The sequence below is a fragment of the Pogonomyrmex barbatus genome, unplaced genomic scaffold, assembly GCF_055798465.1.
Source record: "Pogonomyrmex barbatus isolate J1 unplaced genomic scaffold, ASM5579846v1 scaffold17, whole genome shotgun sequence".
Classification (NCBI taxonomy): Eukaryota; Metazoa; Arthropoda; class Insecta; order Hymenoptera; family Formicidae; genus Pogonomyrmex; species Pogonomyrmex barbatus.
This window is the reverse complement of record NW_028297113.1, coordinates 122,214-135,625: the sequence shown is the minus strand read 5'-3', so window position 1 is coordinate 135,625 and position 13,412 is coordinate 122,214. Positions and strand designations below refer to the sequence as shown.

The 13,412-nt window shown below is 34.4% G+C and overlaps 1 protein-coding gene and 1 pseudogene across 4 annotated transcripts in view; both read right to left on the bottom strand.

Annotated features, from left to right (window-relative positions):
* Positions 1-13,412, bottom strand: part of LOC105426301 (phosphoenolpyruvate carboxykinase [GTP]) — a 138,686-nt gene that overhangs the window by 93,236 nt on the left and 32,038 nt on the right. The gene's annotated exons all lie outside the window — the stretch shown is intronic.
* LOC105426310 (uncharacterized) lies at positions 2,001-3,205 on the bottom strand (annotated as a pseudogene).

Below are 13,412 nucleotides of genomic sequence, written 5' to 3'. Positions count from 1 at the left end.
TATTGACAAGGGGAAGAATACGAGATAGAAGCTAGAATTACTTGATAAATCAATGGAATAAAGCTCGAATTACTCGGTATGTCAATGATTTAATATCTACACAACACTTTTAAAATTGATTTCTGATTATAATAGATAGATCGTTATCAAAGTTGTGTAACTATTATATTAATGATGTACCGATTTATTAGTAATTCCAAAGTAATTCCAAATTCTGCTTTGTATTTTTCCTCTTGTCAATACTTTCCGTATAATTAATTTTTATATCATTATAGGAATGTCCAAAAAACTAAATAAGACGTCTGAAAGACATCTAAAAAATGTCATTTATTGAAACATAAGGCGTCTTTAAGATGTCTCAAAGACATTATATTATATAAATCGAGTTATAAGATGCCTTAAAGGCGACTTAAAGATGTCCTTTTTATAATTTAATAAGACGTCTTATAATATTTAAGATGTCATAATGTTCTCTGAGTACGTGTAACTTTAGTTCGTAACTTATTTTCTATAAAACACTTATAATTAACTTTTTAACAACCGATTGTATATGTACATTTGCGTATGTACATTTAATCTGAATTCAGCTATAATCTTCTCTAATTCCGAAACATATTTATTAATTCCCTAGATTTCCGCCTTTCTGTCACGAAAATTCATGACGAAAAAGTTCACGTGAAAAATTTCATATTTTCACGTTTGAAAGAGTTACATGATCTCGCGAAATTGTACAGTTCACGTGAAATTTTTCACTTTTCACGTTTTCATCCTAGGGAAAAGTTATATGATCGTTGCCCTGAGATCATTTTGAAAATCCTAATACCAAAATGTCGAAGCTACAATGCTTTTTGAATTATAAATATTTAGAGTTAGCGAATTAGGTTCGCGCGCTTGTGGTATAATGTACAATACGAAAGACGAAAATTGACTGTTACCCTCTTATCAAAATTGATATAAAGATTATAATGCAAAGGCAGTGAGTTATTTTTACTGATATTCATGTAAATATACTGTGCAGATGAAATCTGAGCAGATTATATTTTACTGAAGAGAAGAAGACATATTACTACATAATACTACATAAAGCGTAAGCTATCAAATGACATTTCTTTCAGAAATCTGCTAGTTTCATATCTTACAAATAAATAAGATTATTATCATAGAAATCGGTCGAAATACTATTATAGAACAATAATAATAAATTTTTTAAAACATTTTATAATAAATTTATATATAATAATAATTTAAATATTAATAACAATAAATTATTTTATTTCGTTATTTATTTACAAGTGCAAATTGTGCGCCATCCATTTGTATGCGATATTTAAGATATTTAAGATTTTGTAAGATGAAACTAGTAAATTTCTGAAAATAATGTCATTTAACAACTTGTGCTTTACGTATTATGTAATAATACTTTTTTTCTTTTCAGTAAAATATAATTTACTGAGATTGCGAATACCAATAAAAACAATTTCATTATCATTACATTCTAATATCTATGTGAATTTTGACAAGTGACGACAGTCAATTTTCTTACATATTGTGTTTTATACCATCCTAACAAAACCTTACCTTTTCAAAAAAAGTAAAAAGTAACGCCAAGTTCACGCGCCTCTTTTCTTATTTATGTAAAAGAAACAAAAATTTTCATTTACAAAAGTCTTTTTAGTAATAAATTTTATATTGATACAAAAGATGTGATATCAAGAACTGACGCTAATTTCAAATTTAATGAAATAAAAAAAACTTTACAGTGAAATACATTTCATTTTGTAGTTCATTTTTATTTGAAAAGTTGTTTCATTATTTCTACTCTATATATATATATATATATATATATATATAACAAATTATATATATATATATATATATATATATATATAACAAATTATACAAATATGTTTTAAATTTTTTTGCGTCTAAAATGGCGGCGCATTGACCCACTTGCGAAATCCTTTTTTTTTATAACTTTAAATCGGTGTACAAGATTCCAGGCATACAGTTTAAGCTTGAAGAAAATACAAAAAATTTTCATTAACTATATATTAAAGATTAGAGAAGTACAAAGGGATTTTTCAAAATATTAATTTTTCTTAAAATAGCAGCTATTTTATAAAAAAAACTTACATTTTTGCCCTAAAATTTACGTATAAAATTATTAATTGCAAAAAAAGTTTTCAATATTTCAAAAAAAGCCTACGTACTTCTCTGCAGAATGTATTAAAGAATATTCTGTGAAAATTTCAAGTAAATCGAATGAAAACTGTAAGAGTTATGTTGTACACCGATTTTAAAAATATTGTTTTAAGAAAAACGTATTTAAAGTTTTTCAAGAGGATTTCCTGTCTATAAAAATAAAAATTTTTATTTTATTTTCAATCTGTGATGCCTGCCCCATAAAGCTGTTCTTCCATCTCTGCATTAGCCTCATCAACTTCTTTTCTAGCTGACAATAACGATTTTCTGACCTCTTTTGCTGCGCCGGTGAGACTGCGTTCGGCCATTTTAACGCGCCATGCATCCGCTTCCTCACAAAAATTGTAATAGTTAGGGCCCACTGCGAGATTCAAAACTTTCATAATTTTCATTATACTCCTGAATCCATCGTTAAAATTGCAAACAGCAATATTTGTTACAATATCAAGTATCTTTTTTCCACTTGAATAAGATTTTGGAGCCAATGCCCATACATTAAAACTCTCATTTCTATTCTGTGTAAAGCCTTCTAATCTCGAAAAGTTCAGAGTTGCTCAGCTCTTTAATAGGCTTGACAGCATCAAAAACAATAGAATTCACTGGAGTCTCGTGTTTATATTCTGAAAGCTTATTAGCTGTCTTCGTTTTTTGGTAGGAACACCAAGATTTTTCGCCAGTAGGACAAAAATCATGCTGCGGTTTTTTGTCAGTCGAATTTTTGTAATACAATGTTGCCCAGATTTCTTTCTTCATTTTCTCGACCGAATCGACATTACGCCTGACCATAATAAAGTGCCAATTTATCAATTAAGTCCCAGTAAGTTTGCCCTTTTCGCCTAGGCCTTTAGTATTTTTTTTTAAATTCCTAAGCCGAGTACCCATGTGCTTTTGCACATGGCCTATACACTCCTTTACACTCCTTTACACTTTTTTTCGATAGATAAATGGTCTTATATACTTGCGAAACACAAAGGACGCTAGCATGCTTCGAAACTAGAGCCATCTGGCAGCACGACGATGCGCTTCGCTAAGACAGCTCTAAACAGCATGACAGGGGTGCAATTTCATTATAAAACTATTTTTATTATATTTTTATGATTAAAAACTAATGATTTAAGCAAAAAAAAATTCGATTTTTTTAAACCTCAGAGATGACCTAACCCTTTAAATTAGAAGTTGGCGCCAGTTCTTGATATCACATCTTTTGTACCAATATAAAATTTATTACTAAAAAAATTAAATAGATATCGTAAATAGAAATTTTTGTATAAAACTCTTTCTTTTATATAAACAAGAAAAAGGATACGTGAACTTGGCGTTATTTTTCATCTTTTTTAAAAGGTAATTTTGTTAGGATATCACTCATTTTTTTAGTAACTAATAATATCTATTATTTAGCATATTTGAAACATTATTATACTTTATATATACCAGAAAGAATATACAATCAATAATTATTTTTTAATAATCTTTTGTAAAAAAAATATATACACATTTTTTGCTCCTCTAAGTCATTTTTTTCTTGTTAATTTGCGCATCATCAATGTTTATCCATCCATTAGACATTTCATCTCTACATATACTTGTATAATGACCATCTTCAAAAGATGATCCATGATGAAAAATGACATTCATTACCTTATAAAATTATCCCCCTACTGATATCATAGTTGTTGATACTGCACGCAAATTAAATTGATTTATTTTTATTAACTTTGTTCTGAAAATAATTGTAAATGAATAATAAATGTTTTTCGTGTCATGTTAATTCATTTTTAAATATTATATCTTTCCCTGTGCAATTTTTACACAGAGTCATGAGAGTGACCCACCCCGAAAAAGTAATACTTAATTATATATTACAGTATTACTTTCTATTATATGCGACACACTTTATATTTATATTTTTTTTATTAATACATACAACTTCACTTAAAAGACATCTGTCAAAGACATTTCAAAAAAATAAGCGCTGCAAAGCTGTCATACAGAGGCGTTCACTAACGCCTTTTGCGACAGAAAAAAGAAAATCACGGCGACGATCAGGACGTTTCTCAAAATTTACCAATTTGAACTTTGCGTCACAATATCTCAGTTTATATTAGGTGTACAAAAAAGTTCTGAGCTTTTTTTTGTAAAATTCAATCTTTCAAAAACAAATAAAAAAATATTAATCAGTGAAATATTCCCCGTTTGCATCAACGACCTTTTGCCATCTTTCGGGTAGCTTGCGAATTCTTTGACGATAGAAGCTCACCGGCTTCAAAGCGATAAAGTCATCAATGCATTTTCGTATCTCTTCAAATCTGTATCAAATCTGTATCAAATCTGTACAAAATGTGTATCAACCAAATGATGTTGCAGCAACCGGAATAGATAGTAATCAGAAGGCGCCATGTCTGGGCTATACTACTCTACGCACGCTACGCCGCGTGCGGGAGAAGTTCTCAGCCTAACGCAAAGATATGGTCCTGAGTCGCTTTCGCAACATGTGGTCGAGCATTGTCATGAAGCAAGATCACTTTACGACGTCTTTGACCAGTAAATGGCCTCTTTTCTTCTAATGCTCAAATTGGTCAATTGCTGTTGATAGCGGTCTGCCGTGATTGTTTCATCCGATTGTAACAACTCGTAATACAACACACCTTTTCAATCCCACCAGATACAGAGCAAAATCTTCTTGGCGTAGATGTTGGGCTTTGGCGTCGATGTCGAAGGTTGACCAGGGTCAACCCATGATTTTCTACGTTTAGGGTTATCATAAAGAATCCACTTTTCATCGCCTGTAATGATTTTGTGCAGAAAATCTTTTTTCCGAAACTTTGAAAGCAAAGTGAGTGCAGTGTCACGCCGACGATTTTTGTTGTCTTCGGACAATTCATGCGGAACCCATCTGCCTTCCTTCCGAACCTTTCCCATCGTATGTAAACGTACGGAAATGATTTGCTGCGTAACGCCAAGCTGTTCTGCAAGCTCCTTTTCAGTTTGCGCAGAATTTATATCCAGCATTGCTTGCAATTCGTCCGTTTCAATCTTTTGAGGGCGTCCAGCACGCGGTTCATCTTCAAGACTGAAATCTCCTTGGCGAAATTTTTGATACCATCTTTTACATGTAGTATGACTTACAGCATTCTCTCCATATGCAGCACAAATCATTGCAGTGGCTTCAGCAGCATTTTTCTTCAGATGAAACGCGAAGTGGATGGAAAATCGAATATGCTCTTTTGTTATTGCCATCGTGAACACTACTGATATTTGAGATTATGTGCATCAAACGTTAAACCGTATGACATTTTAGAAGGCCAAATGTCAACGCTTTAAAACCGCAAAAGGGCGGGAAGATATATAAAATTTAAATTGTTATTTCGGTTGTATGAAATCTAAAGTTCAGAACTTTTTTGTACACTTAATAGAATACAAAAAAAAAACAAAAACACTTTTCTTATATAATTTGATACTCAGCTATCGATTAAAGAGTAGTTAGAACTTAATCAATGTAATCGTTGCTGAGATATGAAAATGTAGACTGAATTCATCTCGCATAAAAAGAGCACGGGCGCCTCGCCGTCGTTTTATGGCGAACTTCGCTGCGCGTGAACTTGGCGTCGAGACATCATCTGTGTCTCTTGATATCTGAACGCGCGAACTTTAGATGATTTGATTTGTTAACTCTAAATGTTTATGATTTAAAAAGCATTGTAGCCTCGACATTTTGGTATTAGAATTTTTGTCTCAAAATGATTTCAGGAATCTACCTTTAAGCGTTATTTCGCTTGGTCTTTAACGGATCATGTATACAGAAAGCGTTCGCCCGCCTGACCCGTAGGATGAATAGGAAGCGTGAGCGACGGCTACTATCCTTCCCCTCGCCGCGCGCCCATCGCCGAGCGCCGGATGCCATTGTCGTCACGATGGACCGTCCTACGGATCAGGCGGGTGAGCGCTTTCTGTACACATGATCCGTTAAAAACCAAGTGAAATAACGCTTAAAGGTAGATTCCTGAAATCATTTTGAGACAAAAATTCTACCAAAATGTTGAAGCTACAATGCTTTTTAAATTCGGATCAGGCGGACGAGCGCTTTCTCCCTGTGCGCTTTTATTTGTGCAACTTTAATATTTAATAACTCAAAAATTATTGCGAATATCGCAAAATGGTGTAAGACATTTTGATTTATCTCGCTCCCATCTACCTTCTCATGAGCGATGGGGACAGTGCGGGACACCCTGTATATATATATATATATATATATATATATATATATATATATATATATATAGGGGGTATATATATATATATATATATATATATATATTCGTGTACACACCCACACCTACACACACACACACACACACACACACACACACACACACACACACACACACACACACACACACACACACACAGAGGATGCATATATATATATATATATATATATGGTCGTTTATCTCGCGAATCAATGATTTTATTGAAAAATTTTTCGAACGAAAATTGAATAGCTTGAAGGGGGATACATGATGGAAATGTGAACTTAACCTTGAGTGATCTTGTCAAAATCAGGTCAAGGTCATTAATGTTTTTTTTAAATGGAAACCCCTATTTTTTATTACATATTCTTGTAGCTTATCTCGAGAATTTTCTAAAACATGATAATAAAGTACTTACTTTTCGTTAAGTACTTGTTAAGTTATAAGGTAAGATCGATCATTGATCCGACCAACTAAGGCAAGACCGATCACTGATCCGGCCAACTAAGACAAAACCGATTACTGATCCGGCCAACTAAGGCAAGACCGATCACTGATCCAGCCAATTAAGGCAAGATCAATTCGAATATGTCTTTAGTCATTAATAAGATGTTCAAATGGAACTCCATTTTCTTGCAGACATAGCCTCAGCCGTTTTTTAAAATTTTCTACTGTTGAAATTAAAATATTTTGAGGAATGCTACGATAAACATTAGTTATTCGATTTTTCATGTCTCCTGCAGAATGTCTCCTGTCGGCGGAGTTTTATAAACAATATTTTTTATGTAGCCCCACAAAAAAAATCACACGAAGTTAAATCAGAAGACTGTGGAGGCCATCGAATATATCCATATCTCCCTATTCATCTTTCATGAAAGATGTTATTGAGGTATTCCATCACAATACGATGAGAATGGGATGGCGCACTATCTTGCTGCCATCACATTTTTTGTAGCAAGTAGCAAGTAGCAAGATCAACCTCTTCTAAAAGCTCAGGCAATTTATTCTGCAAGAAAGAAAGGTAAGTTTCCCCATTTAAGCAATTATCAAAAAAGTATGGACCAATCAAATATCCATTTACAATTCCGCACCAAGTGTTTAAATTCCAACGATGTTGATTATCAACACGTTGAGTCTAATGAGGATTGTATATGGATCAATAATGACAGTTATGCCTATTGAATTGTCCATCGTTATGAAATAAGGCTTCGTCACTGAAGAGAACACACTGGAAAAAAGTTGGATCTTCTCTTATCATTCGTAATGCCTAAACGATAAAATTGTCTTCTTAGCTCCATATCATTTTCACTTACATCTTGGGTTAAAATGATATAGTAGCGATGGAATTTATGTCTTTGTAAAATCACACAGTGACATAAGGAATTCCTAAATTACATTGCAGTTCTCTAGTTGAAATATGAGGATTCAAATTTATCATTGCTAGCACTGCTAAGCACTGCTAATACATGCGGATCATTAACGTCATCTTCAGCATTTATTTGTTTACAGATTCTTCTACGCTCTCGTAAAATTCTTCTTGTCTGCATTGCATTTGGATGTCGGATATCTATTATGATACAATCTTTCTGATCTACAATAATTTCGTCCAACACAAGAATAATATCAATAATTTCAGTTGAACTGTAAGTGGACATTTTGAAAAAAGCAAAAAAGCTTTGAAAAAGCCCACTAATGTAAAAAAATTGAAAGAAAAAGCTATACGAAAAAAAGAGGAAAGTTGAATCGTTCAAGTTTGGGTAGGATTGGACTCAATTCCGTGCGCATGAGCGTATGTCAAGCAGTGTGGATAGATCGCGGAGACACGCGCGCGTAAAAATCCCGCTCGCGCATGCGTACATGGATAATGCCGGCGTACTGTAACTTTCAAGCTCCATAAAATGAAACATAACTTTATTATAGTGTTTTGGAAAGCTCTCGAGATAAGTTATAAAAGTATGTAATAAAAAATAGGGGTTTCCATTTAAAAAAACATTAATGACCTGATTTTGACAAGGTCACTCAATGTCAAATCCACATTTTCATCATGTGTCCTCCTTCAAGTCATGCAACTTTCGTTTGAAAAATTTTTCAATAAAAATAAAATCGATTCGCGAAATAATCAACCATTTCACTTAAAATGAAACACCCTGTATATGGATATATATACTGTATATATACTATATGTTATATATTACATATACGTAGTGGCCGCGCGCCGAGCACAGAGGGACACTGATTCCTACAGATGCGTGTACACATACACGCACGCGCGCGCGCATACGCACGAATATGTGTATATATGTATGTATGCATGTATGTATGCATGTATATATATATATGTATATAACATGTATATATAAATCTATATATATATATATATATATATATATATATATATATATATATATTAGGTGTACAAAAAAGTTCTGAGCTTTTTTTTATAAAATTCAATCTTTATTCAAAAACAAACAAAAAAATATTAATCAGCAAAATATTCCCCGCGAAATATTTTTGCGACCTTTTGCCATCTTTCGGGTAGCTTGCGAATTTTTTGACGAGAGAAGCTCACTCGCTTCGAAGCGATAAAGTCATCAATGCATTTTCGTATCTCTTCAAATCTCACGAAATGTGTATCAGCCAAATGATGCTGCAGCGACCGGAATAGGTAGTAATCGGGAGGCGCCATGTCTGGGCTATACGCCGCGTGCGGGAGAAGTTTCCAGCCTAACGCAAAGATATGGTCCTGAGTCGCTTTCGCAACATGTGGTCGAGCATGTCATGAAGCAAGATCACTTTACGATGTCCTTGGCCAGTAAATGGCCTCTTTTTTTCTAATGCATCGCTCAAATTGGTCAATTGTTGTTGGTAGCGGTCTGCCGTGATTGTTTCACCCGGTTGTAACAACTCGTAATACAACACACCTTTCCAATCCCATCAGATACAGAGCAAAACCTTCTTGGCATGTATATTGGGCTTTGGCATCGATATCGAAGGTTGATCAGGGTCAACCCATGATTTTCTACGTTTAGGGTTATCATAAAGAATCCACTTTTCATTGCCTGTAATGATTTTGTGCAGAAAATCTTTTTTCCGGAACATTGAAAGCAAAATAAGTGCAGTGTCACGCCGACGATTTTTGTTGTCTTCGGACAATTCATGCGGAACCCATCTGCCTTCCTTCTGAACCTTTCCCATCGTATATAAACGTACGGAAATGGTTTGCTGTGTAACGCCAAGCTGTTCTGCAAGCTCCTTTTCAGTTTGCGCAGAATTTATATCCAGCAGTGCTTGCGATTCGTCCGTTTCAATCTTTCGAGGGCGTCCAGCACGCAGTTCATCTTCAAGACTGAAATCTCCTTGGCGAAATTTTTGATACCATCTTTTACATGTATGACTTACAGCGTTCTCTCCATATGCAGCACAAATCATTGCAGTGGCTTCAGCAGCATTTTTCTTCAGATGAAACGCGAAGTGGATGGAAAATCGAATATGCTCTTTTGTTATTGCCATCGTGAACATTACTGATTTTTGAGGTTATGTGCATCAAACGTCAAATCGTATGGCATTTTAGAAGGCTAAATGTCAAGGCTTTAAAACCGCAAAAGGGCGGGAAGATATATAAAATTTAAATTGTTATTTCGGTTGTATGAAATCTAAAGCTCAGAACTTTTTTGTACACCTAACATATATATATATATATATATACATATATATATATATATGTATAATATATATGTAACGATGCAGATTTTCTGCATCGTTCCGCGATCGTCCATCCGCCGCCAAGTGGTGTCCGACGGCCTGTCAGGCAAACGTGCTTTACGCCACTTTTAATCTTTATGATTTAGACTCGCGAATTAATTGCGAGATGACCGTGCATGTTGTTTGCATAAGACGTCCCACACCGCGTCGCTGAAAGCGATCGAACTACACCGAGCGCACCTGAATGCGAGAGGAGATCCCGAAGCGAGAGCTATCTCCGAATACAACCGGAAAGGACTGGAGATAAAAAAATGCTATTCTCATTAGAGCGGTGGCGGTTTAATTACCGCTCACGATCCGATCCAAACCGTTCTGAATATCGGATCATGGCGATATAAAAAGTCGTCCCCCGCTTTATCATGTCAGATCTTTCTTGGATCGAAACTCGCTCCCACACACACACACACACACACACACACACACACACACACACACACACACACACACACATATATATATATATATATATATATATATAGAGAGAGAGAGAGAGAGAGAGAGAGAGAGAGAAAGATCCATGTATAGACTAACCTTGCGATCTCAAGCCGTGACTAGGAACACCGCCTACTCGCAAATCAGCGGGCCGAATTTCGAGAGGCCCATGATTTACGAGCGTCGTTGCTAGGCAACCGCGATAACTCGCGATCACCCCATTTGTTCCCGATTGTCAAAAATCGCATGCGAAACTTGCGGCCATAATTGTAAACACGCGTTCCGATAGTTACCCCGCCAATCATCTATACACAATCATCTATACGCGCTGTATTCTTGCGTCGGCATAGAGTTTATACAATAGCTTCAATTGTTAATATCAGCGGTCATTATTAATATCAACATTGTCAAATTGTTATTTTCTTTTCTTTTTTTGTTTGTAAGTTTCAATTATAATAATAACTGAAATAAATTTTAGTTATTATTTCATATAAATCAGTTCTCAACAGTTATTCTAATTGACTGAACCCGTCAACCCGGCGAGTTTATTCCGCGTACGCAACACAACCTCCGGAAGAAAACCCTTGTTTTATATATATATTAGGTGTACAAAAAAGTTCTGAGCTTTAGATTTCGTACAACCAAAATAACCGAAATAACAATTTAAATTTTATATATTTTCCCGCCCTTTTGCGGTTTTAAAGCGTTGACATTTGGCCTTCTAAAATGCCATACCGTTTGGCGTTTGATGCACATAATTTCAAAAATCAGTAGTGTTCACGATGGCAATAACAAAAGAGCATTCGATTTTCCATCCATTTCATCTGAAGAAAAATGCTGCTGAAGCCACTGCAATGATTTGTGCTGCATATGGAGAGAACGCTGTAAGTCATACATGTAAAAGATGGTATCAAAAATTTCGCCAAGGAAATTTCAGTCTTGAAGATGAACCGCGTGCTGGACGCCCTCGAAAGATCGAAACGAACGAATCGCAAGCACTTCTGGATATAAACTCTGCGCAAACTGAAAAGGAGCTTACAAAACAGCTTGGCGTTACACAGCAAACCATTTCCGTACGTTTATATACGATGGGAAAGATTCAGAAGAAAGGCAAATGAGTTCCGCATGAATTGTCCGAAGACAATAAAAATCGTCAGCGTGACATTGCACTCACTTTGCTTTCAAAGTTCCGGAAAAAAGATGTTCTGCACAAAATCATTACAGGCGATGAAAAGTGGATTCTTTATGATAACCCTAAACGTAGAAAATCATGGGTTGACCCTAGTCCTTCGACATCGACGCCAAAGCCCAATATCCACGCCAAGAAGGTTTTGCTCTGTATCTGGTGGGATTGAAAAAGTGTGTTGTATTACGAGTTGTTACAACCGGGTGAAACAATCACGGCAGACCGCTACCAACAACAATTGACCAATTTGAGCGATGCATTAGAAGAAAAGAGGCTATTTACTGGCCAAGAACGTCGTAAAGTGATCTTGCTTCATGACAATGCTCGATCACATGTTGCGTAAACGACTCAGGACCATATCTTTGCGTTAGGCTAGGAACTTCTCCCGCACGCGACGTATAGCCCAGACATGGCGCCTTCCGATTACTACCTATTCCGGTCGCTGCAACATCATTTGGCTCATACACATTTCGTGAGATTTAAAGAGATACGAAAATGCATTGATGACTTTATCGCTTCGAAGCCGGTGAGCTTCTATCGTCAAGGAATTCGCAAGCTACCCGAAAGATGGCAAAAAGTCGTTGATGCAAACGAGGAATATTTCGCTGGTTAATATTTTTTTGTTTGTTTTTGAATAAAGATTGAATTTTACAAAAAAAAGCTCAACTTTTTTGTACACTTAATAATATATATAATATATATAATATATTGAGTCATTGTGTTAAATTATATTCAATGAAACTATTTTCTTTATTAAATATTAGAATTAAATAAACACATTAATATATTGACTCTTATTATACAGGCCCACTGAAAACGAAACTGAATAGAAGAAGACTGAAGAAAAATTGAAGACTGAATAAAAATTATTATTCGAAGAAACAGGTCAATTTTTATTTATACTTCCCTAGTATGTGCAGCAAGTGAATTTCATAGTATTCGTTGTTTTTACAATTCTTAAAAGTTTAAATAATAAAAGTTTAAATTATAATTTACTCGAGTGTAGAAAGAGTTAAAATGAATGCACTTTTCTTTGAAAACAATGAAATGTGCTCACAGAATAGCCAAGCTGTTCAATCAATAACATGCGAAGCATGTTAATCGCAAATATATTTTGAAGTTAGCAAAATTTTAGGAGATAGGATTTGTAGTCAATAAAAAGCAAAATACTGAGAACTCGGAAATGAAGCAGTGAAAATGGTAGTTCTGAATCATGTTGTTATCGATTCTACGTTTATAGCGAAGAAATTGTATGACATATTTAATATTAGTATTAATATATTCAATGAATTTTGTATTAGTATTAGTATTAGTATATTCAATGAATTTTGTAACACCACAAGTTGTATTCATAAAATTCAATTACTACAGAAATTTAATGAAAACCATTTTGACCATCTTTATAATTTTATAAGTGAACGGGCAAAGAATAATCCAAATTTCCTTTTCAATATCTGTTTTTCCGACGAATGTTTTTTTTATCTAAATTTTTTTTTTATCTAAATGATAAATCCTTATAATCGGTAAATCCTTATAATTGTTCTGGACAGATTCTAATATGAAGATATTTCACGAAGTTCATA